This window comes from Aotus nancymaae, unplaced genomic scaffold (genome assembly GCF_030222135.1).
Source record: "Aotus nancymaae isolate 86718 unplaced genomic scaffold, 86718_ANA_hifiasm-v0.15.2.pri h1tg000007l, whole genome shotgun sequence".
NCBI classification, from domain to species: Eukaryota; Metazoa; Chordata; class Mammalia; order Primates; family Aotidae; genus Aotus; species Aotus nancymaae.
This window is the reverse complement of record NW_026988418.1, coordinates 52203510-52231237: the sequence shown is the minus strand read 5'-3', so window position 1 is coordinate 52231237 and position 27728 is coordinate 52203510. Positions and strand designations below refer to the sequence as shown.

At 38.2% G+C, this 27728-nt stretch overlaps 1 protein-coding gene across 2 annotated transcripts in view; it reads right to left on the bottom strand.

Annotated features, from left to right (window-relative positions):
- The window catches only part of LOC105725684 (leucine rich repeat containing 8 VRAC subunit B), a 39756-nt gene extending 12535 nt beyond the window's left edge, over positions 1-27221 (bottom strand). The window contains exon 1 of one of the 2 annotated variants that reach the window (XM_012464822.3): positions 27189-27221. The gene's annotated coding sequence lies outside the window, so the exon portion shown is untranslated. Of the gene's footprint in view, positions 1-16959; positions 16993-27188 lie in introns of those variants that run through there. The other variant, XM_012464821.3, reaches the window with a different exon arrangement.
- Positions 27222-27728: the final 507 nt, after the last annotated feature.

Below are 27728 nucleotides of genomic sequence, written 5' to 3'. Positions count from 1 at the left end.
TTGCTGCATTATAATGACTGAGAGTCACTCTGAATCAGTGCTGGATCACTGGATAAATGCCATAGCATTCCAAAGTGACCTTAATATCTTATCAAATTATGATTTCACAATTATTCCCTTTTTCACAAGTTAACTTTAGTATAATGCAACAAGAACAATACTGGGACCAATGGAATTATCAAGGTATCACCCAAACAAGGATGCTGCACATCATATCATTCTGTGCCCACTTGTCCTGAACTCTGGCAGGGACCTTTCTAGTCTCCTGAGAGCCTACCACATATTAGGTGTTTCACAAATGTCTTAATTCCACAATGCTGTGAGCTTTGATTGAGCTGACAATATTACATGTCCTTAGATAGCTTTATCTCATAAAACCAGTAACTTCTGATAATGATCACTGTACATCTGCTATAATGTACTCTTAACTCAAAGACAAAATCGAATTGTCATGCATTGCAAATCAGCCTAGTGCTTGAGCTAACTTCTGACCATAAAATACAAAGGTTTAATGTTCAGTGTTAAGTGACTATTAAACACAAAAGATGTTTAAAACAAACACTACTAACCTATTTATGGCCCTAAACAAGTAGTTAGTCCTTCATGCTTCTTTAGCATTTAGGGAATACTGATAGTTCTATTATGCTTCCATTAAACTGTATCACAAATATCTGGTTTGATGCCTTCCTGCCTCAGCCTTTGAGCTCTTAGAAGAGTCTGGTGTGCAGGACAGAATCTGACACTAAAAGTCTCAGTAATTATCTGTTGAATGGAAAGGGGAGGTAGAGATAGGGGAAGGCTAACATTTACTGTGTACCTGGTGAAGTAGGTATTATTAGCTAACTGTAAAGGTAAAAAAGTTGAGGTTCGGAAAAACAAACTTGCTCAAGCTCATAAGCAGACCCAGCATTCACAACAGAGCTAAGAGCCATCTGCTACATAGCCTCTCCAAGGAGCTATATAAAAAAGGAGTTTTATATAGAATGTGACAGCTTTCTCCTTTTCTCAAAGCTACAATCTATCTTTTAGAAAAACTAAAAGAGACAATTTAAAAATGAGATCTATTTTGTTTCCCTAGCTCATTGCTCAGTATTCCATCTAGTGAAACAGAATCAACAAGTGCTTCCTCCATCCTGCCTGCCTATTAAATAAAGTTGACATGATAGATAGCCAGAGCAAGGGTACATCCTGCTTGCACAGCCTCTTATGAAGAACATTTACCAACAATTTAATAACGAGATGAATAACCTAAGTTCAATCTGCATTTAAATGATAGTGTTTTACATGGCTTTTCTTCCAGACATACCCATTAAAACGTGGTTAAAATAAATCAAAACCATACTACCGTATATGACCTTCTTTTTGAATGACTTAAAAAAGGAGTATCACATGTTTTCAATGCGTTACTTTGTTACGCCTAATTGTTACCCTAAAACTGATGAAAATGTGAGAGACTTGGAAGGAAAGGTAGCAGAATGGTTAAGACTGAGTTTTAACTTTGTCATTTACCATCTGCTTGATCTTAGATAAGCTAAGCACCACTTTTCTCATCTGTAAAATAGGGATAATAACCTTAATAATGGTTTCTACCTAATGGAGTTAAGAATTAAATGAAGCAACTACAAATCAAATGCTTAGCACAGCAGCAGGTACAAAGTAAGCACTAAACATGGTAATTTATTAACAGAGTAGTAGTTTTATCTAAAATCAGTCCTTTAAAGGTTGCTTTTAAAATATAAGCCTATAAACAAATACCAGATTTGATATTAGGAGGTTTGGTTTTAAACCAAAGTTAGTGATTTCCATGCTAGTTCTCACCATGTATCACATGACTTGTTACTAGAAAGTATAGTGAAATAGAAATGTAACTTTCCTTAATCATTTACCATATGGCCCATAGGGAAGGCAAAGGGCTGTGAAGGCAAAATAATATCTTGATGCAACATTTTTAAAAAGTTAACCTGTGCAGGTAACTTCTACTTTTTGATGCAATGTCTTATCATCCCAGTCAAGCTTTATGATGCAGACAGGTCTGATATGACTGTCATCCAAGCAGAGGGTCATGACTTAAAATCTGTACTCACAGTTGTACAACAATATAAATGAACTTAATGCCACAGAATTAAAAATAGTTAAAATACTTAAAAAAGTAAAAAGTACTTAAAATAGTTTAAAAAGTAAATTTTGTTACACACACACACACACACATATATATATAACCACAAAAAAACTATACTCATGTAAAACAGAATAATTGTTCTTACTGCTTTAAAACGAACATAAATGGAGTACACAAATTAAATATACTGTTGGTCTCAATATACTAGAAAACATACCAACACAAAAAATATAATCTTAATGTGTCAAATTTGCTTTGTTCATAATTCATGTTACTATAATAAATACTAAATATTTAAGTATCAATTTTGCTTGTTACCTTGAATTCCTCCATCCTGCCTGCCTGTTAAATACTTAAGGTTGACATGATAGCCAGAACAAGGGTACATCCTGCCCTGGGTGGGAGAGCATCCTGATTTGGGTGGGAGAGAGAATATGATCCCCCAGATTGTCTAGAAAAGGTTTAGCTCGTCTTTATTAAATAGCAATATGGCCAGGCATGGCTCATGCCTGTAATCCCAGCATTTTGGGAGGTCAAGATGGGAAGATACTTGAGCCCAAAAGTTTGAGACCAGCAAGGGCAACAAGGTGAGATCCTGTCTCTACAATAAATTTAAAAATTAGCTGGGCATGGTGGCACCTGCCTGTACTCCCAGCTACTCAGAAGGATGGGGCAGGAGGATTGCTTGAGTCCAGGAGGCTAAGGCTGCCGTGAGCCATGATTGCACACCACTGAGCTCCAACCTGGGTGACAAAGTGAGACCAAGTCTCCGAAAAAAAAAAAAGGGATAAACAGCAAAATATGAAGAAATTTTAAAAATCTGGTGACTATTAAGGTAAGTGAATATAAGAGATCTTTTTTTCGTAAAATAATAATTGAAGCAGCCACATGTTTACAAAATTCACTAATAATTTAATGGATATGCAAAGTATTTGATCCTCTTGTTAATCTTTTATTAAGAGGTCAATCCACCAGAAGGCATCAAGGACAGGAATAACAGGGTAGGTGAAGGCAGGGAGGAAAAGGGAAGGAAAAGAAGGTGGGAGGATGGGTGGGTGGTAATGCAGAAGGGGTGTGTGTGTGTGTGTGTGTGTGTGTGTATGTGTGGTGGGAAGTAGTTATAAGAGCAATAGCAATCCTTGGCCTTAATGATAGCAGACACATTTACTGGGTGCCTATATGAAATAAACAGATCAGTCCATCCATCCACCTATATCCATCCATCCATCCATCCATCCAAGCATCCCTAAGACTGCCATAATAAACTCACTTTTGCATGATTGCCTTGTTATTTTCATAGTCTCTGGATATGTGAGGTCGAACTGTTCACCTAAAGCATGAGTGAACAAAGGTATATCAAATGAGACAAACATATCAAAAGACAGATCAAATGAAATAGGTATATTTAAAGCCATATCAAATGAGTTAATAACAGAAATAGCTGCTCTGCCTCTCTGTAGAACTACATTGGTGGATGAGGGAAATGTAGTAATGTGATTAGATGTTCAAATGAAGGAAAGTAACCATAACTGAGATACAGGCAAGGATCAGCACTATGAGGCAGCACAACCTGATCAAATGAATACTCGACTAGGTGTTAGAAAATCCACGTTCTATTCCTCCGTTTACATCTAACTGACAGCATAATGTTGGCCTTGTTACTTCACTTAACCTAACTTTCCTCACACATGTAATGTTACAGACAACAAATGACTGATAGAGTCTCTACTACTTCCACTTTCCCACAATGCTTTGAGCTTATTAACTGTGGCTGGAGCTAGAGGATATCTAGTCTGAAAGACCACCCTGGAGTGGTGAGGATTGAGAAGGGGTTTAAAAGTTATAACCAGGACAAGCAATAGTGTATGTTTTCTTTGAAAGAGAGGACACTGGTCTACAATTGTCAACTCATAAACTGGCCTCACTGAAAAAGAGAGTAAAAATTGGTTATAGAAAGGAAAGTTCATCAAGCCAAGCACATAAAAGAATTACTAATTTTTGGCAGGGTGCGGTGGCTCACACCTGTAATCCCAGCACTCTGGGAGGCCAAGGTGGGTAGATCACGAAGTCAAGAGATCGAGACCATCCTGGCCAATATAGTGAAACCCTGTCTCTACTAAAAATACAAAAAATAGCCGGGCATGGTGGCGCGTGCCTGTGGTCCCAGCTACTCGGGAGGCTGAGGCAGAAGAATCACTTGAACTCAGGAGGCGGAGGTTGCAGTGAGCTGAGATTGCACCACTGCACTCTAGCCTGGTGACAGAGCAAGATTCCATCTCAAAAAAAAAAAAATTACTAATTTTTAACATTGATTAATGTTTATAAATAAATAGGACCACAGGATGCTTCACCATGCTGCTTGCTATGGGCACTCACTCTGCCTCACATATTTGCAAAAATGTGTATGTATGTAATGTGTGTGTGTGTATTTTTTTTTTTTTTTGAGACGGGGTCTCACTCTGTAGTTTAGCTGAGTGCAGTGATATAGTCATAGCTCAGTGCAACCCACCTTAGCCTCCTGAGTAGCTGGGACTACAGGCACGTGCCACCACACCAAGCAAATTTTTTTTTGTGTGTAGACAGTCTCTCACAGTGTTGCCTAGGCTGGTCTCAAACTCCTGGACACAAGTGACTGTCCCACCTCAGCCTCCCAAAGTGCTGGGATTACAGGCATGAGCCACTGTACCCGGAAAGAAGTACTCATTTTAACTGAAGATAAAAAGGTATTAAGACCATGGAAGGCTCCTAACACTAGCTTACCCCTTAAGCATTGGGGTTCAGTCTTGGCCCTGTACCTTCTCTACTCAAGCATATGCTGTGCTCAGGTGACATCCTGAGCATTATGCTTCAGGTTTCACCTACCACCTCTGTGTATATTATATATGGTGAGCCCAGCTCCTTAACCCCAAGCTGCAGAATCATCTCCCCAACATCTTCCTGGGTATATACCAAGATGTGTGTAAGCAACTCAAACAGCATGTCCCAAACTGCATCTACCATTTCCTCCGGCACCTAGATACCATACCTGCTCTTCCTGGATCCCTGAATCTCAGGTTGATAGCAACATCAAGAGCTAAGGCATTGATTTCTATGGTTTGAATGTTTGTGTCCCCTTCAGAGTTCATGTTGAAGCTTAATCCTCAGTGCAACAATATTAAGAAATGGATCCTTTAGGAGGTGATTAGACTATGAGGGCTCTGCCCCCAAGGATGGGATGTGGTGCCTTATAAAAGGGCTTGAAGGGGTAGGTTCTCTCCTTCTATCCCTTTTGCTCTTCTACTCCTACACCATGTTCAAGGTCCAGAAACCAAATCTATAGTGCCTTGATCTTGGACTTTCCAGGCTCCAGAATTGTGAGAAATACACTTAGGTTATTTATAAATTACCCAGTTTTAGGTATTTTGTTACAGCAGCACAAACAGACTAAGGCAGGCACCTAACCCATAAACTTTCTCTTCCTCTATTCCCTCAAATTCAATGGTCTCTTACCAACTAGCCCCTTCTACAATCCTGCTACCACTGTCTTGGGTGAAGCCCATGTCATCTTTGGGCAGGAGGACTCTGAAATCGCCTCCTAACTTGCCCTTCTTAGTCCCATTTCCATACTGTAGCCAGAGAGCTCTTTCTAAAACATGTCACCTCTTGACTTGTTGCTTTGTTATTATAAAGACAAAACAATGTCTCAGGGAGGGTTGGGGAGGCTTGGCAAGGGGAAGGAATGATCTCCAGCTTCTCTTCCTTTCTGTTTTATTGGCTCTTGCTGTTTCCTTCCCAGGAGTGCTAAGTTTGACCCCCAAAAGCAAGGCAGATTGGATTATGAAGTGTGTGATCACAGTGATCACTGATCATTTGAGAACACAGCAAACAGGACAACAGAATGCTTCACCCTGTGGCTCGCTGTGGGCACTCACTCAGCCTCACAGTTAGCTGTGGCCACCTCTTGCTGTATCATACGTACTGCCTGTCTCACAGATTCCAATCAGTTTGGAACCCCGCTGTGAGGGCAAGGGAGTTTTTAAAGCCTCTGGTTTTATTTCTATCTATACTTCACTGGTGTCTATGCTCAGATACTGGGCATTTTTACAGAAGTTTTCTTGACTTACCGGTCAGCAGCAGTCACTGCTGAGAGAGTCAACCCTGCACTTGTTAGAGCAGTTGCTCTACTTGCTGATCTGTTACTCTGTAAACGTTCTAGAGCTGTTTTAGTAAGTGCAAATTTCCTAATTTCAATGTTCTCCAAGCTCTAGCAGGGGAACACATGACACAAAAACACATAAATAAAAATTTTCTAATTAGAACATTTTTATTTATGTGTGTGCTGCTGACTGAGTACAGTCTCATTTTGCTTCTCCACTCCTTGCACTAGTGAGAGTGAAGAGGTAAGGGATGGTTTTCCATGGCAGCAGTATGGGAAATGAACACTGGACTGAGTCCCAGGCCTGCCTCCACCTTCATCTGCATGGGCTTAAATCACTCACCCAATACAGGCCTCCATCTCCTCAGCTTTAAAATACAGACAATCATACTGGCTCAAGAATTGATGTTAGTGGTAAAATACGGTGGAAGCACTCTGAAATCATTATAGTAGCAAATAAATGCAAAAGAGAACTCTTATAAAGAAAGCTAATTCTTTTACTAGCAAAGTGATTTAAAAAGAGGATGCTTTTGGCCTTGGGACAGTATCTTTGATTGAAACAAAACAACCCAGGAAGTGAGCTTTATTTATACCACTGTGGTTCCAAGGAAACAAAATAGCAAGTGTTGCAAAGACACTGACATTCCATCACATTTAGGTCCTATTGTGAAGTCAAAAAGAGCTCTTCAAAAGCATTGAGGCCCAGGGGTCCAGAAGAACTATGTGGCCGAAACACAGAATGTCAGTCATTTGTTTCACTGTAACAAAACAACCTCAGTAGAAAATTCTTCTCCAAATCTACCTTGCAATAATGGACTGATTATGGATCACTTAAGGTCTGTCAACTGGGAATTTGGAAAAAGACAAAAAGAGAACACGCACAATCTCTGGTTCACTGTGCCAATGGAATGCACATGCCTAACTGCCCAACCCAGAGAAGGCCTTTTAAAAGACTCCAGTCAGCCGACACTGCATATTTGTTCCAGCTCCTGTTTTCCATGGAAGAAGGTGTAGGGAATGAAGCATTGGCCAAGAGCATTAAGAAAGAAACCAGTCTGTTTTTGAAAGAGCGAGATCTTACGTCACTTATGATTCAGGTTAAATGTCCATTTTTACCTTGCTGTTAAATTAATGCTTCATATATTTTTAACTTGGTTGGTTAATGGCTCCTGGTAGTCAAAATCACTGGTTGCCATTTGCTCCTGAGCTGGAGAGGGAAAATGTCTGGTTTACATTCTGCCCTTATCCTTACAAGGCTGTCCTTACTTCAGACTCAATCACAAGTCCCAGAAATCCAGGCTAACTGTGCTTCTGTTTGACTTGACTATAAATTTGGGGGTTCCCATAACCTTCTCTTCAAATTTCATAATTTACTAGAATAACTCATAGAACTCAGGAAAGCACTTTACTCACTGTTATTGATTTATTATAAAGGACACAACTCAGGAACAGTCAAATGGAAGAGATGCAAAAGGCAAGGTATTTGCGGCCAGGGGGAGGATGAAGCTTCTCTGCTCTTTCCAACCTCACCACCCTCCCAGCACTTTGATGTGTTCACCAACCTGGAAGCTACCTGAACCCCACAGTTTAGGGGTTTTATATGAAAGTTTCATTATGTGGGAATCAGTGATTAAATAACATTGGCCATTAGTGATTGAAAATCTCCACTTCCTCTCCCCTCTCAAGAGGTTGATGATGAGAATAAAAGTCTCAATGCTGGAATCACATGGTTGGATCCTCTGGTGACCAGGCCCCACATCCTGAAGCCATCCAGGTACCTACGATGAGTTACCTCATTAGAACAAACATAGGTATGGTTGATAGGAGCTCACTATGAATAACAAAGTACACTCTTATAAGGAATTCCAAGAGTCTTAGGAGCTCTGTGATGTGACATGGGGGCAAAGGCTAAATATGAATTTATTTTACATATAACATGAGGCTGTATAAAAAAAGTCTCATAGGAGAGCTAATTCTTAGTCCAAATGGCTGCTACAATTTGAAACAGTGCCAGACAGTTCACTTAAAAGGTCAAGCTCGCCTTCAAGGCCAAAGCAAGGAAGTCGTTCAAGTCACTGATGCCCTGAGTCAATGACTAATAAAGTTATTTCCTAAGGGACGCCTTCTTAACACAGTGACAGGTCACTTCACAACATGCTCCTGTAGTTCTCTATCCCTTCCTTTCATAACATTTATCACACACCTATAAGTAATTGTTTGATTAAAGGTTTATTTCTCTCAGACATCTGGTCTACATGTATCATGCTTCTACATACTTAGCATGTAGAAGCTGCTATTAAATATTAATTGAACAGATACAACAGTTTTAATTAGACCTCCTTGCTTGGAAACAAAAACTGCAAAAATATCTAACAATCTTCATACCTTCCTACTTTCAATTTACATCCCAAATTCTATGTGACATGCAAGGCTTCCTGAATCCTTTAGCAGAGACTAAAGACTCCATTTGAGCCCCACCAGCAGAGAAGACAAATTTAGCTCAGCCACGGCATTCAGAGTAAGCTGGGGCAGCTCTGGGCACTCTGAAGTGATAGAGTAAGGTTCTTCTAAAATAACCCCCAAATAACTAATAGTAATAATCACACAGAATGCCTACATTCCAAAAAAGGTAATAGGTCACTTCTGCACATTAGGTTGGCTTCAGGCTTCATAACTAAGCAGGATTCTGCAGCTTCACTTGGTCTTAGCAAAGGGGAGAAACATGTACTCTCTGGAAACGTTAGAGTTTCAATGGCTTTTAGGAGACAAAAGGCATACTCCCCAACTGGAAGTCTGACACATGACTTCTAAGTCAAGGTAGGGCTTTGTCACAGCTACGTGACAAAATCAGCTGCACAACACACAGAGTCTCTAGTCAGTGACCTAAGTTCCACCATTGTACGCACCAGATGAACCTATGGGTATTTCTTAGCAACCAAATTTGAAAGACAAAAAGATTGTGCCAAGAAAGCTAAGAGTGTGGTTTTTTTCTGTCTACATTTTTTTCTCTCACCTCCACACAAGAAATAATATTTACCTATTTATATTTGACAATACCATCTGTTTTTATTGTGTGGAGAGTCTTATCCATGTAAGGAAGGCAACAACTTAGTCACTGTCAGTTGAAGAGACGTAGAAACGAAGAGGGCCTTATGTAACACCAACTTGTGTCATAGGCCACCAAGAGAAGGTGGTTACATCTCACACATGCTCTGATGCTAGGTGTACTTGACAATCATGATGAGGCTTCTGCTGGGTGCAAAGAACTGGCCAAGACGATGAAGGCAATAGAAAGGTGTCACACTCAGAGCTAAATCTCAAAAGGAGCTTATGCATTGGTGAAAGAAGGCACAAGCACAAGACGAGACCAAATAAATGAATTATAGAGTTACATCTTAAGGCAATATATGCTAGAACAACAGTCACTGCACAGGGCTTACGAGTTGGACCAAGAAAGATGCATGAGATTTGTATAGTTAGGGAATGACAGGGTAAGGGGTAAAGGGGGTGGTTAACAACAGGGCACGTAATATTTTATGTGGAGGAATGGAACAAATAAGGCAAAAGAAAGCCAAGGTGAATTTAACGAATTAGTGAGCAGATGCATAGATGGAGTGGAATTTATGAGACAGAAATGATGGAGAGGAGAGTGGAAAGGTGATTAGGATCAAATACTAAGTAGGTCTCAAATGCCACACTAAAAAATTTTCAAGATATAGCTCAGGCCCAGAAGATAACAGGCACCTCAGAAATTATTGCTTTAGGGGTAAAAATATCACTTTTAGAATATTCAAATATTTTTACAAGTAGAGAGCAATTTAGACTTGATATAAGTAGTAGGAAGTGACTGGCGGTATCTGAGCAAGGGAATAATAGAAAAATACATTTAGGGACATAGTATTATACATCAAGAAAATTAATTTGAAAGCATCAGAAAGAATTCATTGAAAGTGTTTGAGATTGACAGCAGGAAGCCTAATTTTATATTAGGGTATATATCTGGGTACCTTGAGAAATAAAACATAAATAGACCTAAAAATTAAAATTCTGAGTAGAAAAATAGTTATGCTTTAAAAATTTAAATGTTCACATTGATTTCGTATGCTGAGACTTTGCTGAAGTTGCTTATCATCTTAATGGAGATTTTGGGCTGAGACGATAGGGTCTTCTAAATATACAATCATGTCATCTGCAAATAGAGACAATTTGACTTCCTCTTTTCCTAACTGAATACTCTTTATTTCTTTTTCCTGCCTGATTGCTTTAAAACTTCCAATACTATGTTGAATAGGAATGGTGAAACAGGGTACCCTTGTCTAGTACCAGTTTTCAAAGGGAACGCTTCCAGTTTTTGCCCATTCAGTATCATATTGGCTGTGGGTTTGTCATAAACAGCTTTTATCATTTTGAGATATGTTCCATCGATACCAAGTTTATTGAGAGTTTTTAGCATAAAGGGCTGTTGAATTTTGTCAAAGGCCTTCTCTGCATCTATTGAGATAATCACGTGGTTTTTGTCTTTGGTTCTGTTTCCGCATGTATTACGTTTATGGACTTGCGTATGTTGAACCAGCCTTGCATCCCCGGGTTGAAGCCTACTTGATCGTGATGGATAAGCTTTTTGATGTGCTGTTGCATTCTGTTTGCCGGTATTTTATTGAAGACATTTGCATTGACGTTCATCATGAATATTGGCCTGTAATTTTCTTTTTTAGTTGCATCTCTGCCTGGTTTTGGTATCAGGATGATGTTGGTCTCATGAGTTAGGCAGGATTCCCTCTTTTTGTATTGTTCGGAATAGTTTCAGAAGCAATGCTACCAGCTCCTCTTTGTACGTCTGGTGGAATTTGGCTGTGAACCTGTCTGGACCTGGACTTTTTTTGGTTGTTAGGCTATTAATTGCTGCCTCAACTTCAGACCTTGTTACTGGTCTATTCAGAGATTCAACTTCTTCCTAGTTTAGTCTTGGGAGGACATAAGTGTCCAGGAAGTTATCCATTTCTTCTAGATTTACTGGTTTGTGTGCATAGAGGTGTTTGTAGTAATCTCTTACGGTAGTTTGTATTTCTGTGGAACTGGTGGTGATATCCCTTTATCATTTTTTTATTGCATCTATTTGATTCTTCTCTCTTTTCTTTTTTATTAGTCTGGCTAGCAGTCTATATATTTCGTTGATCTTTTCATAAAAACCAGCTTCTGGATTTATTGATTTTTTTAAAGAGTTTTTTGTGTCTCTATCTCTTTCAGTTCTGCTCTGATCTTAGTTATTTCTTGTCTTCTGCTGGCTTTTGAATGTTTGATCTTGCTCCTCTACACCAATAACACAAACAGAGCCAAATCATGAGCAAACTCCCATTCACAATTGCTGCAAAGAGAATAAAATACCTAAAAATACAACTAACAAAGGATGTGAAGTACCTCGTCAAGGAAAACTACAAATCACTGCTCAAGGAAATAAGAGAGGACACAAACAGATGGAAAAACATTCCATGCTTATGGTTAGGAAGAATCATTATCATGAAAATGGCCATACTGCCCAAAGTAATTTACAGATTCAATGCTATCCCCATCAAGCTACCATTGACCTTCTTCACAGAACTGGAAAAGCCACCTTAAACTTCATATGGAACCAAAAAAGAGCCCGCATAGCCAAGACAATCCTAAATAAAAAGAACAAAGTTGGAGGCATCACGCTCCCTGACTTCAAACTATACAAGGCTACAGTAATCAAAACAGCATGGTACTGGTACCAAAACAGAGATACAGACCAACAGAACAGAACAGAGGCCTCAGAAGTAGCGCCACACATCTACAACCATCTGATCTTTGACAAACCTCTCAAAAACAAGCAATGGGGAAAGGACTCCTTGTTTAATAAATGGTGTCAGGAAAACTGGCTAGCCAGGTGCAGAAAGCTGAAACTGGTCCCCTTCCTTACACCTTATACAAAATTAACTCCAGATGGATTAAAGATTTAAACATAAGACCTAACACCATAAAAACCCTAGAAGAAAGCCTAGGCAAAACCATTCAGGACATAGGCATAGGCAAGGACTTTCATGACTAAAACACCAAAAGCAATGACAAAAGCCAAAATAGACAAATGGGATATAATTAAACTTAAGAGCTTCTGCACAGCAAAAGAAACAATCATTAGAGTGAACTGCCAACCAATAGAATGGGAAAAAATTTTGGCAAGCTACCCATCTGACAAAGAGCTAATATCCAGAATCTACAAAGAACTAAAACAAATTTACAAGAAAGAAACAACTCCATCAAAAAGTGGGCAAAGATATGAACAGACACTTTTCAAAAGAAGACATTTATGTGGCCAACAAACATATGAAAAAATGGTCATCATCACTGGTCATTAGAAAAATGCAAATCAAAACCACTTTGAGACACCATCTCACTCCAGTCAGAATGGCAATCATTTAAAAATCAGGTGACAACAAATGCTGGAGAGGATGTGGAGAAATAGGAAGGCTTTTACGCTGTTGGTGGGAGTGTAAATTAGTTCAACCATTGTGGAAGACAGTGTGGTGATTCCTCAAGGATCTAGAAATAGAAATACCATTTGACCCAGCAATCCCATTACTGGGTATATACCCAAAGGATTATAAATCGTTCCATTATAAATACACATGCACACATATATTCATTATGGCACTGTTTACAATAGCAAAGTCCTGGAACCAACCCAAATGCCCATCAATGATAGACTGGATAAAGAAAATGTGGAACATATACACCATGAAATACTATGCCGCTATGAAAAAGGATGAGTTCATGTCCTTTGCAGGGACATGGATGTATCTGGAAACCATCATTCTCAGAAAACTGACACAAGAACAGAAAATCAAATACTGCATGTTCTCACTCATAGGCAGGTGTTGAACAATGAGAACACATGGACACATGGAGGGGAACATCACACACTGGGGTCTGTTGGGGGTTGGGGGGCTAGGCTAGGGATAGCAGGGGGTGGGGAAGATTGGGGAGGGATAACACTGGGAGAAATGGAGGCAGCAAACCACCATGGCACATGTATACCTGTGGAACAATCCTGCAAGATCTGCACATGTACCCCAGAAAATAAACTATAATAAAAAAAAAAATTAACTATCAGATTTAGCCAGTAAACTGATGCAAATGTACAAAGCAATTAGATTTTGAGGAAGCAGACGTCTCTTCAAAGTCTTAACTGACTTTTTGAAAGAGAAATAAATTTGATTTGTACTTTTTTAGACCAGGTAATACCTGAGTACTCTGGTGGAATTAAATGCTTAATGGTAAAAATACCACTTAATAGGCAAAGATTTTCTATGAAGCTGTAACAGAAGAACAGTCATTTACAACACACACAAAAGGGTGCCTGAGATATTCTGGTCAGGTTAAACATACTGTGAGGAAATTATCAACTTAAGAATACACTGGGCCCTTAATCAATGGAAAAATCATTTGGCATTATGACACTCACCATGCCATCAAACGCATGTTTAAAATCAAATTACAATTACTCTAATTATGGGCAAACATTTCATTTGTTGCACAACTGGTACCTAATCAAACAGTTCTGTAGAAGAGATGATTTCATAAGGTAACTTAATTTCATTGCCAAATAAGTCTTTTAAATTATTTTTAAAGAGTGTTTTTAACGAATTTCCATGTCAGAAATTTTACTTCTATAAAAATTACTACATGAACTAGGTCTAAATCAAACCAACATGCTTTCCTCTGCTGTGAAACAATAGTCTTCTCTCATCAACACTTTAAATATTTCCCAGCAACAGGCTTGTGTGCACTAACCAGGAAGTGAAACCAAATATGAGTATATTGTGAAAGCCAAGTAAAATGAAAGAACACAATTGGAATTATCTGAAGTACTATTAAAATTTCATCTAAAAATCCATTTCCTTGGAAACATCAATTTAATCAAGGCAGTAATAAAAGGAATTTCGAAAGCATAATTCTTCCTTTTGTTGTTTGGCAGTCTCCCCAATCTTCTATGCAAATGTCTTTTCCTGTAGCCAGGCTTGCTCATCTAAAACACAAGCATTCACTCAACCCAATCATTTTCATGCTAGTAAATCAACTCTGGTACAAACAATTGCAATCTTTAATGACTTACTTTGGGGGAAAAAAATGTACCTTTTGCTTCTTAGGTAACAAGTATATTGCATTTCTTTTAATTATTTTGCTGGGCTTACTGTCATTCCCTTTAAACGACTGTAAATTATAAGCTCTTTAAAACCAGAAAATGTATCTTACAGATTAGTCTACTTTTTAACTGACTTAGTAGCCTAAACATAGTAAGAGTTATTATAAGTATCTAACAATTATTCTTATTGTCCAAGGATAGTGTTAGCAGACAAAACTCACTATTGTTTACATTTTTCTGCTAAGATGGATACTAAGTAGGATCATCAATTTCCAGGCTCTATTACCATATCTCTTCTACCAAGGAGGTTGGGTGTGGGAGAAGGGGCTAGAAGACACCATGCAAAAATAAAATAAATTCTCATTTACTAATTATTATTCTTTATACTTATTTTTGATCTTAAGCAGAATTTAAGTCTATTAAATACAGTACAATATTTTTATGAAAACTTCCCAGCAATCTAAATAAGAAGGTAGTTCCTGAACTACCTATGACCCTTAGCTAGTGAGCAGGCAGCCCCTATTACACACTGTACAAACACAGTGCAAATCTGAATATTAGTGCTACACTGCAGACAAAGCTGCTACTCTGGATAAGAATGAAATTTAAAAGGAAAAACAACTGTTAATAAGCAGTGACAGACAAATCTATTGGCATGGTACATGCAAGTGTATAAATATATATAATATGCAAATCATGTGGTTAGTGAATTCTAGAAACACTTGAGAGCCTACTATGTGCTAGGAACAGTGTCACACTTAAGAAAGTGAGCCAATTCTATTGCGATGATGTTAAGAGGTTAAAGAGCCTTGCTAGTGGTTCTTATTCAGAGCTTGTCTGCGGATGCACCAAAAAGTACTGAGGCAGGCCAGTCCCCTAGTCAGTCCCCTTTTCTTCGGGCATCCTCTTTTCTTCTTACTTCCTCACTCACTTTATCAAATACTGTACTTTCACCACAGAGCCTGATCCTTTATAGTTATATTCATTGAATTCTCTTGGCAGGGAGAATTCATTGAGCATTTGCTGTGGTATGGGCCAAATAAGACAAGAAAGTATATTTCATTTTATATCTATCCTTAAAACACTTATAAAGTTAGGAAAATGGGAAATTTATACACAAAGTGAACAGAAAAAAAATCAAGGATTAAATAGTAGAGTTGAACAACTGAACTCAAAAGTTTATGGAGCATTTTTTTTTCATAGTCATTTCAATCATACAGTTAACTTTAGGATAAGGATACCAGCTCAGTGAGAAAAAAAAAAATAGTTGCTGAAGACACATGGCTAGTGAGCAAAAGCCCAATCCCATAACTGACACCAAACATGGTGCTCTTCCAACCACCGAAAGCTTCCTTTCACAAGGTGAACAGGTATGGCTCAGGGAATGGAGAAGGCAACATAGATAAGGTGTCTTTGAGCCCTTAGGGATATGCAGGGGCTGGAGCAGGAAAAAGATCTCCAGCAGGTAGTAGGGAGAGCAAGAGCAGAGGGCTGTTGCCTGAGGAAGAGCAGCGAGGCAGCAGAGGATCTTCACAGCCAAAAGGAGATGACTTCACAAATAAATGAAGTAGTGAGGACATTTAGGGTTAAAGATTCCAAACTATGAGTACGGCTTGAAATGACTCACAAAAGAGAACAATTATAGATTCTAAAATAGAATACAAGCAATATTTTAGGAAAATTAACCTGGTGAGGCATGAGAAATACAACGGGGCAGGATCAGGGGCTGGGGGAAATGAAGGTGAGGAACCAGGCAGACTCCCACCACAGTAACTCAGTGCTGAAGCAGTGAGAGTCCAGACCACGGTGTTATCAGTGAGACTGACCAGGAATGAAGGAATGTAGGCACGACTGTGGGTTGTGGCTGATGAGAGAGATGGGAAAAGGGAAGAGCAGTAAAGTTGGGATGGTGAAAGGCTCTGTCATAAAGTGCTAGTTAATATTCCAATATTCAGTGGAAGACCAAGGAGCTCTCTGGTGAATTCTGCTCTTTCATTTCAAATCAAGGCCAATTATTAGCATAATTAAGGTTTTATACTTTATTAAAGGTTTGACATAGCTAAGGTTTGACTGAGTACTGTTCTCCAGAGTGAATCCAGTGGGAAAGCTGAAGAAGGTGAGATGAAAAGTCCATTTAGGTCCATTCCTAAAGATACACAGGTACCATTCTATGGAACCAAAAAATGGTATTTGTGAAAGGGACTTAATCCAGTCAGTGTCGAATCTTAAATTTAAAAAGTTAGAATCTGCCACTTTGGTAGCAGCATGAACAACTCGTTAGAAAGGAGATATATACATAGGGAGGAAACCAGGATAAATCAGTTGCCCAGAGGATAAACAGGACAGGAAGCTTGAACTAAGATGTGCTGAGTGTGAAGAGAAGAGGGGATAGAAGCAAACGTACTACTATTGAGCACTTTCAAGCAGGTGCTCTGCTAATTAGCTTATGGGCATGGACACTAGACCTCCTGAGGCATTCATCAGAAGGACTTGGTAGCAGATTAGATGTTAAGGAGGGCCAGGACTCAAGGACAAGTGACTTACTCTCACTTTGGCCACAGGGTCAATGATGGAGAAGGCTAATGAGTCCGTATGTAAAACACCGAGTTTGCAGCACCTGTGGCCCATCCAGGTAGTGAGGTCTAGCAGGCAGCTGGAAACACAAGCTTCCTTTCCTAGGAAGAGGAAAAAATGTAAATGAATTTGATAGGTTGGTTGTTTTTGCTGAACACCCAGACCAATGTTGGATTTAAAGACCTGCACTTGGTAATTTTTTTTAAAGTTATTTAAAATAAAGAACTCAATGCAGCCTCAGTCCATCTCCCATATAAAAGAATTCGTTTGAGACCTTCCTTTCATAATATTTCCATTTAAAGTTGGGACAATTTAGTTTTTTTATGAAGATGACTGAATTCACTAAAATACAAAGTCTATATGGTCGAAAACACCCAATATGCACACCCGCACACACATAACTACAAAACATCTCTTCAAATGGCTTCTACTTGATTGTCCAACTGGAGAGAAATAGAATTGGAAGCAATCAAAGACATTCTTTTTAAAAATAACCTCCAGCCTCCCTATTGCAGGTGCTCATTGTCTTCCCGATCATGAACTGCCAACTCACTAACAAAACACAAGGGCAGATTTTTCATTTCCCTTCGGTGTTAAAAAGCTGCTACCTCTCCCAAGCTACTTCATCTTAAATTTGTTCTCTAATGGTTGTAGAGATAGTGAATATATTTAGCATATCAACAGGGTTAATAGAAACATGAAGGAATTTCTGATGTGGTATGTTTTATGTTTTTATAAATATCAATCTTCTTTCTTTGCTAGCTTTGATAGAGTTGGAAAACATATCCCTTGGGAATTCAAGTTTGAAGACTTGCTCTGGCTTTGCTTTTCCTATAGAGTCTGTCTCCATTTAATGTACTATATACTTATTTTGTTTATTGCTTGTCTCCGCAAAGTAAGCAGTAAGCTCTGGTAGCACAGGGCTTCTATATGTAGGGCTCACTGAGGCATCACATCACCTAGCCCAGATAGTAGGGGCTCAGTAAATAGTTTCTGAGTGAATAATCATAAGCCTGTGATTATCTCACTTCAAAAACTTAATATGTGCTTTTTTTCTTAGCAATCACACCCAATCTCCATGCTCCAACTTAATTTCAAACTATGATCTCTATTATATGTCCCAAAGAAACTCTCAGGATGTATGTTGTGGTGACACCCTGCAGAGCCCTGAATGGTATCAGTACAAAGGAATTAACATGGGAAAACCTGCAGCGAAGTGTCAACAAAGGCTCTCAGTTTCTCCAGGTGGTTTTTCTGTCCAGTTCTGGCTTATGAGAAGTTATAATGATTTTTCTCCTACCCACACTCTTCTGACTTCTGGCTTCCCTGATTTCAATTCCTATTTGCAGTATCTGTTTCAGACCAGGGTGAAACAAAACTGAGGGGTCAAAACAAACCTGAGTTTGCACCTGTTGCTTTCATAAGAGAATGGTCTAAGCCTGTATTTCTTCTACACACACCAGAAACTCACATTAACTTAAAATAACAAGACAGAATAGACTACTTTCCCTCTCAAGGTTCTGATTGTCCTTCTCTGTCCCCATTATAAAACCTAATCATTTCCTCACTACCCTGTTTGATGGGATAATCATAGTGACCACTTGCATTTATTACTCAACATAAATTTTTTTTCCTGGTCAGCTGGATTTAGTTCGTATTATTGCATAATCAAATCCAAGGAGAAACTATTACCATACTCCAAATTTATATTAAGAATGAAATAAAGACTTCAAACTTAGAAAAAAAAATGATGTATTCTGACTAATTCATGCTGTAACTTTTCCATTTAATGTCTAAATATATACTAGAAAAAATATTGGTCTTTTGTGCTCTTTGTGAAATGTAATCAGTATATAATCTAAGCTAGAACTTTTAAAATCATTTGGATTAGGACTAATTTAATTCATAGGCCAGTAATTCCAAACACATCACTTATATCAGCAAGGCAATATTTATTTTTAGAAAGGCTGTCATCATCTGCATAAAAGACAATTCACTCGACAGCACTCCTTTTTTGGGCAATGACTCAAATCAGCTAGACTGAAAATAAATCTAAAGGGTACACAGCTGTCATGTAGCCGCAAGTAGCCTTCTGAGCAATTACTTGAATCATTTTTCCCTATTCATACAACTGGTTTTGCAAACAGGATTGCAATCCAACAAATGCATGCCCCCACCCACAGCACATTGAAGAGAGCTTTTCACTGTCCTAGAGAAGGCTCTAGTGGATTTTTTTGCCTTGATGGGCATGATAAACCTCATTTTTATTTTATTGAATGAGGAACAACAGATCTTTTTTTTTTTTTTTTTTGAGATGGAGTCTTGCTCCGTTGCCCAGGCTGTAGTGCAGTGGCACGATCTCAGCTCACGGCATCCTCTGCCACCCGGGTTCAAGCGATTCCCTGGCCTTAGCCTCCTGAGCAGCTGGGACTATAGGTGCGCGCCACCACACCCGGCTAATTTTTTTGTATTTTAGTAAAGATGGGGTTTCACCATGTTGGCCAGGATGGTTTCGATTTTCTGACCTTGTGATCTGCCTGCCTCAGCCTCTCGAAGTGCTGGGATTACAGGCGTGAGCCACCACGCCCAGCAGAGAAACAGTCTTTAAAATCAATTTACAAAATATGTGAACCATTTACAAAATAAGTGCTCCAAACTTTGAGAATAAGATTTTATCAAAAAAATGTTGGCATCAAAATTTGAAGGACAGACAGGTGCCAGACTGGGTTGCTATCTATGTCTACTAGGTACAGGCAACTTACTTTCATTGTAACATTCCATAATTGCTGTTTTAACTTTTTATTATGGAAAATTTTAAACATATACAAAAGTTGGGAGAGTGGTACAATGAAACCCATCTGCCCAACACTCTGATTCAACAATCACAATATCCACCCTCATTGGAGTATTTGGAAACAGATTCTAGATATATTCTGTCTTATTTCAGTATGGATCTCTAAACAGAAAGAGTCTTTAAGACAAAACCACAGTATCATAATTATATCCAGTGGCATGCTGGTAAATATTTAACAACCAGTTTTCTGAGAGAAAAAACAAGGACCCTGGTTCTTTGCCATTTTCCATGATTCCCACCATGGCCAATTTCAAATTACCAATGTGATGTTACTGAATATGGAGTTGAGAAGAGCTGTGTCGCACATCGTTATATAGAACTTCTACTCTGCAGACAGCTTAGACACAAACTTAAGAGCACAGATAGCAACAAATTAAAGCAAAATAATTAGGGAATGAAAGTTTTGAGTATTTCTTTTACTTTTAATACTTTAATTGTAAGTTTATACAATTCAGTTTTTATGACTATGTTTAGCCTGTAAAATTCCTATAACACAACAGTTTTCACAAGCTTATGTGTCAACTCTAGCATTACTACTGAATCATATCCAAATAATTAACAATTCCTTAATATTATCAATTACCCAAACTTCTATGATACATCTCTTCTCTTTTTTATTTAGCGATAGAGGAATATTTTCAGCGGGAAAGAGGAGGAACTTTGCTTCAGAAAGCTACAGCAAGGGCTCCATTCTGTGTGTAGCTCAGTCGGCTGTTGAAGTCTGTTTCCAGGAGGTTGAGTCAGATGCCATTGTGATTATGTACCTTCACATCACTCAGGAATCATAGTAATGTGTTTAATTTGCTTTTTATTGCCCATTCTTTGGCTCTCAAAAGAAAAGGAGTTTGAAAGGGAGTAGTAGAGAGGCTTGGAAGGGGAAATATGTCTATTGCAGCTAGACAACCACGAGCTGATGGAGTGTTCTGAGAGAAAGAAGATTGCTAAGAAAATGTGAGTTACTTTTCTGTGGTGGACATATCTCACCGTTGAAACCTGGTTCACAAAAAGTCCTCTTTAAATGTGCCTTCCAGAACAGAATATGGCACATTAGATGTGACAGTCCTTAAGCAGATGGTGAAGTGGAGTTACTGCCATCCTTGATAAGATGCCAACACTGGACTGCAACTCCACCTTGGGCTCACAGTCAAGTAGAACTCAAGTCCAACCAATGAACCAGTGCATACTAGCACTCACCGAGACTTCACAACATACATTCACAAATCCTCTCCCACCATCAAATTTGGTGCCACGCTGCTTTTCCAACCTGTCCCACTATGCCTTTGAACATGCTCTCTATTTCCAGATAGGCTAGCCTACCTACTGTCCAAAAAGCACATAATATACTATTTTTATTTTTAAAAATCCTTATGAAAATTTTCTAATGTATATAGAAGTACGAATAATAAGGGTCCCCCATATACCATTTACCCAGCCCCAACGATCAACTCCTATCATACCCATGCCAAGTGTTTTGAAGCACATTCTGAATGTATCATTTCATCTGCAATTTCAGTACTGCATACATTCTTTCCTACACACCTCTGCTCAAACATTTCCCGTCCACCCCCTTCTTCATCTTTCCAAATGCTATCACATCCTGCAAGCTTCACCTCCTACGATGTTTCCACTGAACTTGTGAGTCATATGCCTCCTTGGGACATGTCTTATTGTTGTCCTCTCGCTCATTTTTACCTTTGAAGTTAGACAGTCATTGGCCTTGAAAGCAGGAAACCTCTCTCACCATACACATAGTGCAAGAATTCACGCTTAATAGGGAATGAGCTGAAGGATACCCACTTGGTTTTATAGAGTTTATTAAAATTTGACACAACAATTTTATTCAGCCTATTACCCAAATTCTGTATGGGAAATGTTTTGGTAAACGCCTTGGACAGGGCATACAGACACAGTAAAACAGGGAGGACAGAACACTGGACACAGAGCTAAAAGGCTTGGTTCTTGTTCTGCCCTCTGATTACATGCAATTTTGAGTATATTATGTGGCTTCTCTGAGGAATAGGAATTAATTGCAGCCATTCTTCCACTCTCCCTCTCTAAGTTGTCAGAATCAAATGTGATTATTTATGTAAAGATGATTTTATAATTGATAAAACACATTGTTAATGCTCATCTTTATCTGTAAATGCAGAAATCATTGACCATATCACTAGACAACAAGGAAAGCTATTGCTTTGAATCCTAAATGTGTAAGGAGAATAAGTTTAAACTCCCAAAAGGAAAAAAGGGCATGTGATAATGCAGAGATCAGAAGGGATTAAGAATCAACAAAACTCATCCTGGGAGGAATGTAACAGCATACCTAGTAACTTTCTTAGACCTAAAAAACTATTGCCTTATAATTAAAACAAACAAATTGAGGGAACCCTAAAAAGAAATTACAAGGAAAGCAATGTCTGTTTTCAACTGTGTAAGAAAACTTCCTATTACGTTAAAAAATTAATTTAAAAGGCAAAATTCAACATCTGATTCCTTCTTCAAATAAAACTCCCAATTGTATAAAAAAAATGGTTATAATTTTGAGTTTATGCTATCCTAGGACATTCTCAATGTCTTTGACTTCTCAACTTTGCATTCTGCTTTGCCAAAGGAAAATCATTAATATCAAACTGCAAACATCTATCATGTTATACCAAACAGTACTTAAATTCAATGGAATTGAGGTTTTTACTTCCTCCAGTAGAAAAGAGAATAGATGGATTCATCAGGAAAGCAGTGTTCTACAAACCATCCTGCAACCTTCACTACGATCCTGTGAGAGATCTGCAAATAGGCTCAGCCTATCTAAAGTACCCACTGAGATATTATTATTGTAAGGATTCTTACAAGCAAATAAAAATCACAGGTATTGGAGAAAAGACTTAAATGTTATAAAACTGAATAATCTAGGCCAACACAGAAAAAGGATTTTTCAGCTTTGAACATTAATACGACTTAGGGATAAAAACAACAGCTGCTGAGCCTGGTAAATCCAAATGAGATTATTAGGTCAAAATAATGGAAATACACAGAGAACATTCCAAAATTCCCAGCACACTGACAATAAAGCACCAAAATCAGAATCTCATTGGGGAAAAAGCATTTTGTTTAGAAATAATTTTTTTAATATGACTTCACCATGTGTAATATCTCTGGGATGTTACTGGAAAGGAAAACAAGAAGAATCAAAAGTGTAAACTACTGAACAATAGCTTCTTTCCCTTTATTTCCGTTCCCTTCTCATGAAACCCTACTGCACACACTGAATAACTATGTATTCTTACATCTTGTTCTGCAAAAACATAGAGATTTTAAAAATCATCTGGGTGCAGTGGCTCATGCCTGTAATCTCAGCACTTTGGAAGACCAAGGAGGAAGAATCACTTGAGTCCAAGAGTTCAAAACCAGCCTGGGCAACACAGCAAGACCTCATTTCTACAAATAATAATAATAATGAGCCAGGCTTGGTGGCACACAACTGTGGTCCCAGCTACTCAGTAAGCTGAGGCAGAAAGATAGCCTGAGCCTGGGAGGTTGAGGCTGCAGTGAGTCATGAAAGTGCCACTGCACTTCAGCCTGAAACAGAGCAAGAGCCCATCTCAAAAAAAAAAAAGAAAAGAAAAAGGCACGGGGTGCGGGGTGGTCAGGCACAGTGGCTCACACTTGTCATCCCAGCACTTTGGGAGGCTGAGGTGGGTGGACTGACTGAGGTCAGGAGTTTGAGACCAGCCTAGCCAACACGGTGAAATCCCATCTGTACTAAAAATACAAACAAACAAAAAAAAATTATCTGGGTGTGGTGGCGCACACCTGTAATCCTAGCTATGCAGGAGGCTGAGGCAGAAGGATCACTTGAACCTAGGAGGCAGAAGTTGCAGTGAGCCAAGATCGCTGCACTCCAGCCTGCGTGACGGAGCAAGACTCCATCTTTAAAAAAATCAGTTTTTCAAAACTTAGATAATATTAGAATACATTTTCTCTCGTATAGATTGCTTTACAAAAAGGAAAGTACCACTTACTGGTTTTTGTTACTTTCATGCACAACAGAAAAAGAATAAAAGAAGTTCTGACACTCCTAACAAATAAAAATGGGAATTTATACCTTCGACTTGTTACTTTGAATACTTTGAGTATTGTTATCCATGATGATCAATTAGCATAAAAGACTTTTCAAGGTTATAGTCTACATGTCTCAAAATATGCATTAAAAATGTGAAGGACCATAGTTTTCTCTTACTTGTCTATTTATTGATTAGGCTGAATTTCAGAAAATGTGAAGATTGAACAAGTTTCAGGCTATAATAAAAAATTAGAGGGTTTTGTGATGTGGTTCTGAGATAGCTACAATTTTTTATATTTTGTCAATAGTGTTTTTATTAGATCAACAACTATTCAAGCCTAATTTTTCAGCATTAAGTAATTTGACTCTACTTTAAAAATCAGCAGGAAAAAGTAGATTTAAGCCTAGTTAACTGAACTGACGACTTACAGAAGATAAATCAGGTGGAGCTTGCCTTAACAGTTCCCCCCAGTACATAAGACAAAACAAGTCTAGTGTGAGGACAGATAGGCCCTAACAAGTAGCTGACATGAGACTGAAGTAGTTGAATATGCTTGTATATTATAACAATCATGGATGCCAATACTCATGATGAGATAACTATGTTAAATATTTTTATAAGTGCTTATATAAATTATTTAAAGCTCTCAACAACCTCATGAGATTTTTCTCCGCTTTACAGATTAGGCAACTGAGACAGTTACGCAACTTATCTAAACATACATAACTAGTAAATTCATAATAGAAAAACAAGCATCAATAGGAATATTCTTCAAAGAGATGTCTGAGAAAAATAAAAAGCAGCTTAGCTTAATGGAATGAACAACAGGCTAAGCATGTATTCATTCATTTATTCACTCACTCACTCATTCAGTAACTATTTAGTTGCCATTATCTGGTAAATGGCACTGGAGAATCAACAAAATAAACAAAACCAATGATATCCTCAAACCGGTGCTATCTCTACCTCATGGAATTTATAGTCTGGTGATAGAGACAAAGATTAAACAAATACTCCGTTATTTTATTACAATCATAGTAAGTGCTTCAGATGGGGTGGGGCAGATAGAAGAACCACCTTGACTCTGAAGCTCATAGGAGACTCAGCCACTGTGAGAATTGAACCAGAGAGCTCAAAAGCTTGCCCTAGCAGATGACACTCTTCTCTAGTCCCTTAGCTAAAGGTAGGTGCAGGTTCAAGAAATAAGTAATAACCAGGATGTCATGTTTCATGACAAGGAGGTTTCATGATCAAGGCCAGGAGGTCTCTGTCTAGTTCTATTTTTGGTACATGAGAGTAGCCTTGGGTTTGTGTTTCAAATGCTCCCAGGATTTTACAACTTTTAAAGGTAAAACCCATATATCACATTAAAAATTTTTAATCCACAAATTATTTATTTAAATAATATAATTTGTAGATTATATCAAGAGAATAGTTACTAAAATTATCAGGAAAATCTGACTCTTGGTATAGTCAATGATTTCTGTTCCAAAGAATGTGTGAAAGTGGCTACTTCAAGCACATGGTACAGTAGTAGAAGTCAGCAATACGATGGAGGAGCCTGAACTCTTATCCTGCCTATGATCTGCCTTAACTTTAGCCAAGTTATGCGGTCTCTCAGAAAGCCAGTTTTTTAATTGATAAAAATAGAAATAATTCTGCCTGGTCCACTTTCTACTTTCACAGTGATGACAACATCAAAAGTGATGGGAACTCTCTCCGCCCAGGAGGTTTTAGAGAACAGCAGTCCATGAAAGAATAAGCTCCTCACAAATACAACCTCTATTCTCTCTAGGCCAGGAAACCCTACCCAATGAGCCCAAAGATTTTTAGCTTTCTGGAAGACAATGAGCTAGACAATGAGCTACACTGCCTGGAGGGATTACCTGGTTTCGGCAAACCTTTCCTGTACAAAATGTCATTATTCTTCCACAGAACAAATAGTACTTCTCCCAAATCTTTTCCCATTTCCAGACACAAGACATCCATGTTTAGATGTTATGATTTTTAAAGTTGTGCTAATATAAAGTACACTCACTGGTAACCTGAAATTTAACAATTTAGGAGACCCAAATCATTTGGTTCAAAACTTAATCTACTCCTTCTCTGAAAAATGTTTGGAAAGTTAGAAGTTACAGTACAACTAGTAAAATGTCAGTAATCACAGTTTGACTTAAGTAATTACCATAGGATCTTGTGATAAAAGGAAATAGAATATTTACTCTTGTGGCTTTTTTCTAAACTAACTTTCATACTAGTCTCCTCTACTTCATCCCATTGCCCTACTTGGTCTCACAATATGATCTGTCCCATCTTCAGCACACCCTCCATACAGTTGCAGCGTTACTTCCCAAAACAAATCTGATATAATCTCTTAAAACCTTCCTTGGGGCTCCTGGGCTGTTCCTGGTGAAGCCGTATGCTGTGTATAGGTTATAAATGTATCTCCAAATCCACCCCGGGCAGAGGCTGTGCCATGGTCAGCACTGGGTGTTCCAACTCCCACTCCAATGCTCTTGTTCTTTCATTCATGCCACAAAGGGGAAAAGCTGACATGAGTGGGGAAGGTTACTGTGTGGGTTTTTTAAAACTCAAAGTGTGGGGCTGACTCAAGCAATTTTCACATCACTGTTAGAGTCATTATAACAGATAACAAAATTGACAAAGTATACTTTTGCTCATCAAGCAAAAAGAAAAGAGCCAGGTGGATAAAGAAGGAAGACTTTAGAGGTAGAAGGATATTCAGGCCCTCATACCACAATGCAACGGGCACATAGATCATTCAGCTTCTACAGTTCCAAACATTTGATTCATGTACCACAACTTTATATTCTAAACATAGTATTATTTTAAAACTACACAGGTCCCCAAACATAAAAATATAAGCAACATGAAACTTAAAAAATAATAAAATTAAACATAATTGCCCAAGATGATAGAATTGAGTAACTGGAACAATTTATTTAATCTTTAGGTAATTGATTAGTGATATCGAGAAATATGATAGATGAAGATATAATAAAAGAATGAACATGCATGTAGAAGGTTAAAAACAATTTATGGACAATTTCTCCTGGATCTTATGGAAAACAATAATTTTCACAATATCTGCTGAATATTTAATTATAATTCTAAAACAAGCACAAAATAAGCATGCATTAGTTGTTTAACTACTTATTTTTAAAAATTTAATGGCCACAATGGTGAGGAGCAAATATTGTAAGTTATTAGTAGGCCAGATTTATTTTTCTTTAGTATTTAAAAAAAATCTAATATAGGCTAAGTACCTTAAAGTGGGAGAAACCTAAGCTGGTAAACTTTCTATTGAAAGGTTAAGTTGAAGAATGCAAAATCAAGCAAAAGAATCAATGACTGGAGAACGTTACAGCTGGTTCAAGATTCTCTCCCATGGAAAATACTTCAGCAGAAGTATCTGTCCTTTTTGACTGTTGACAGCAGAAGTAACTGTTCTTGTTGACTGTTTTTGTGGCCCCGATTTCTATATTACACTTTCCATGCAGACTTCCATTAGTCTTTCTTCACCTTCATGACTCCTGGGTAGAAAAAGGACTGATAAAGTAAAGGACAATCCGAATTGTAAGGTCCAAATCGGCCCATAATCCCAACCTCTGTACCCCCACAACGTTGGGCTGGTCCACTTCTACCATCAGTGAAGAAAAAGCAATGCCTGAAAATTCTAGATCTCTTTTTAGCATTGTGAACCATGTAGTAGATGCTTATTACATCTGCTTTGTTCTCTTATTTCTATGGTGCCTGTCACCATAGTAACAAGGCACACAAATGAAAAAGTAGGCTAGAAATACCCA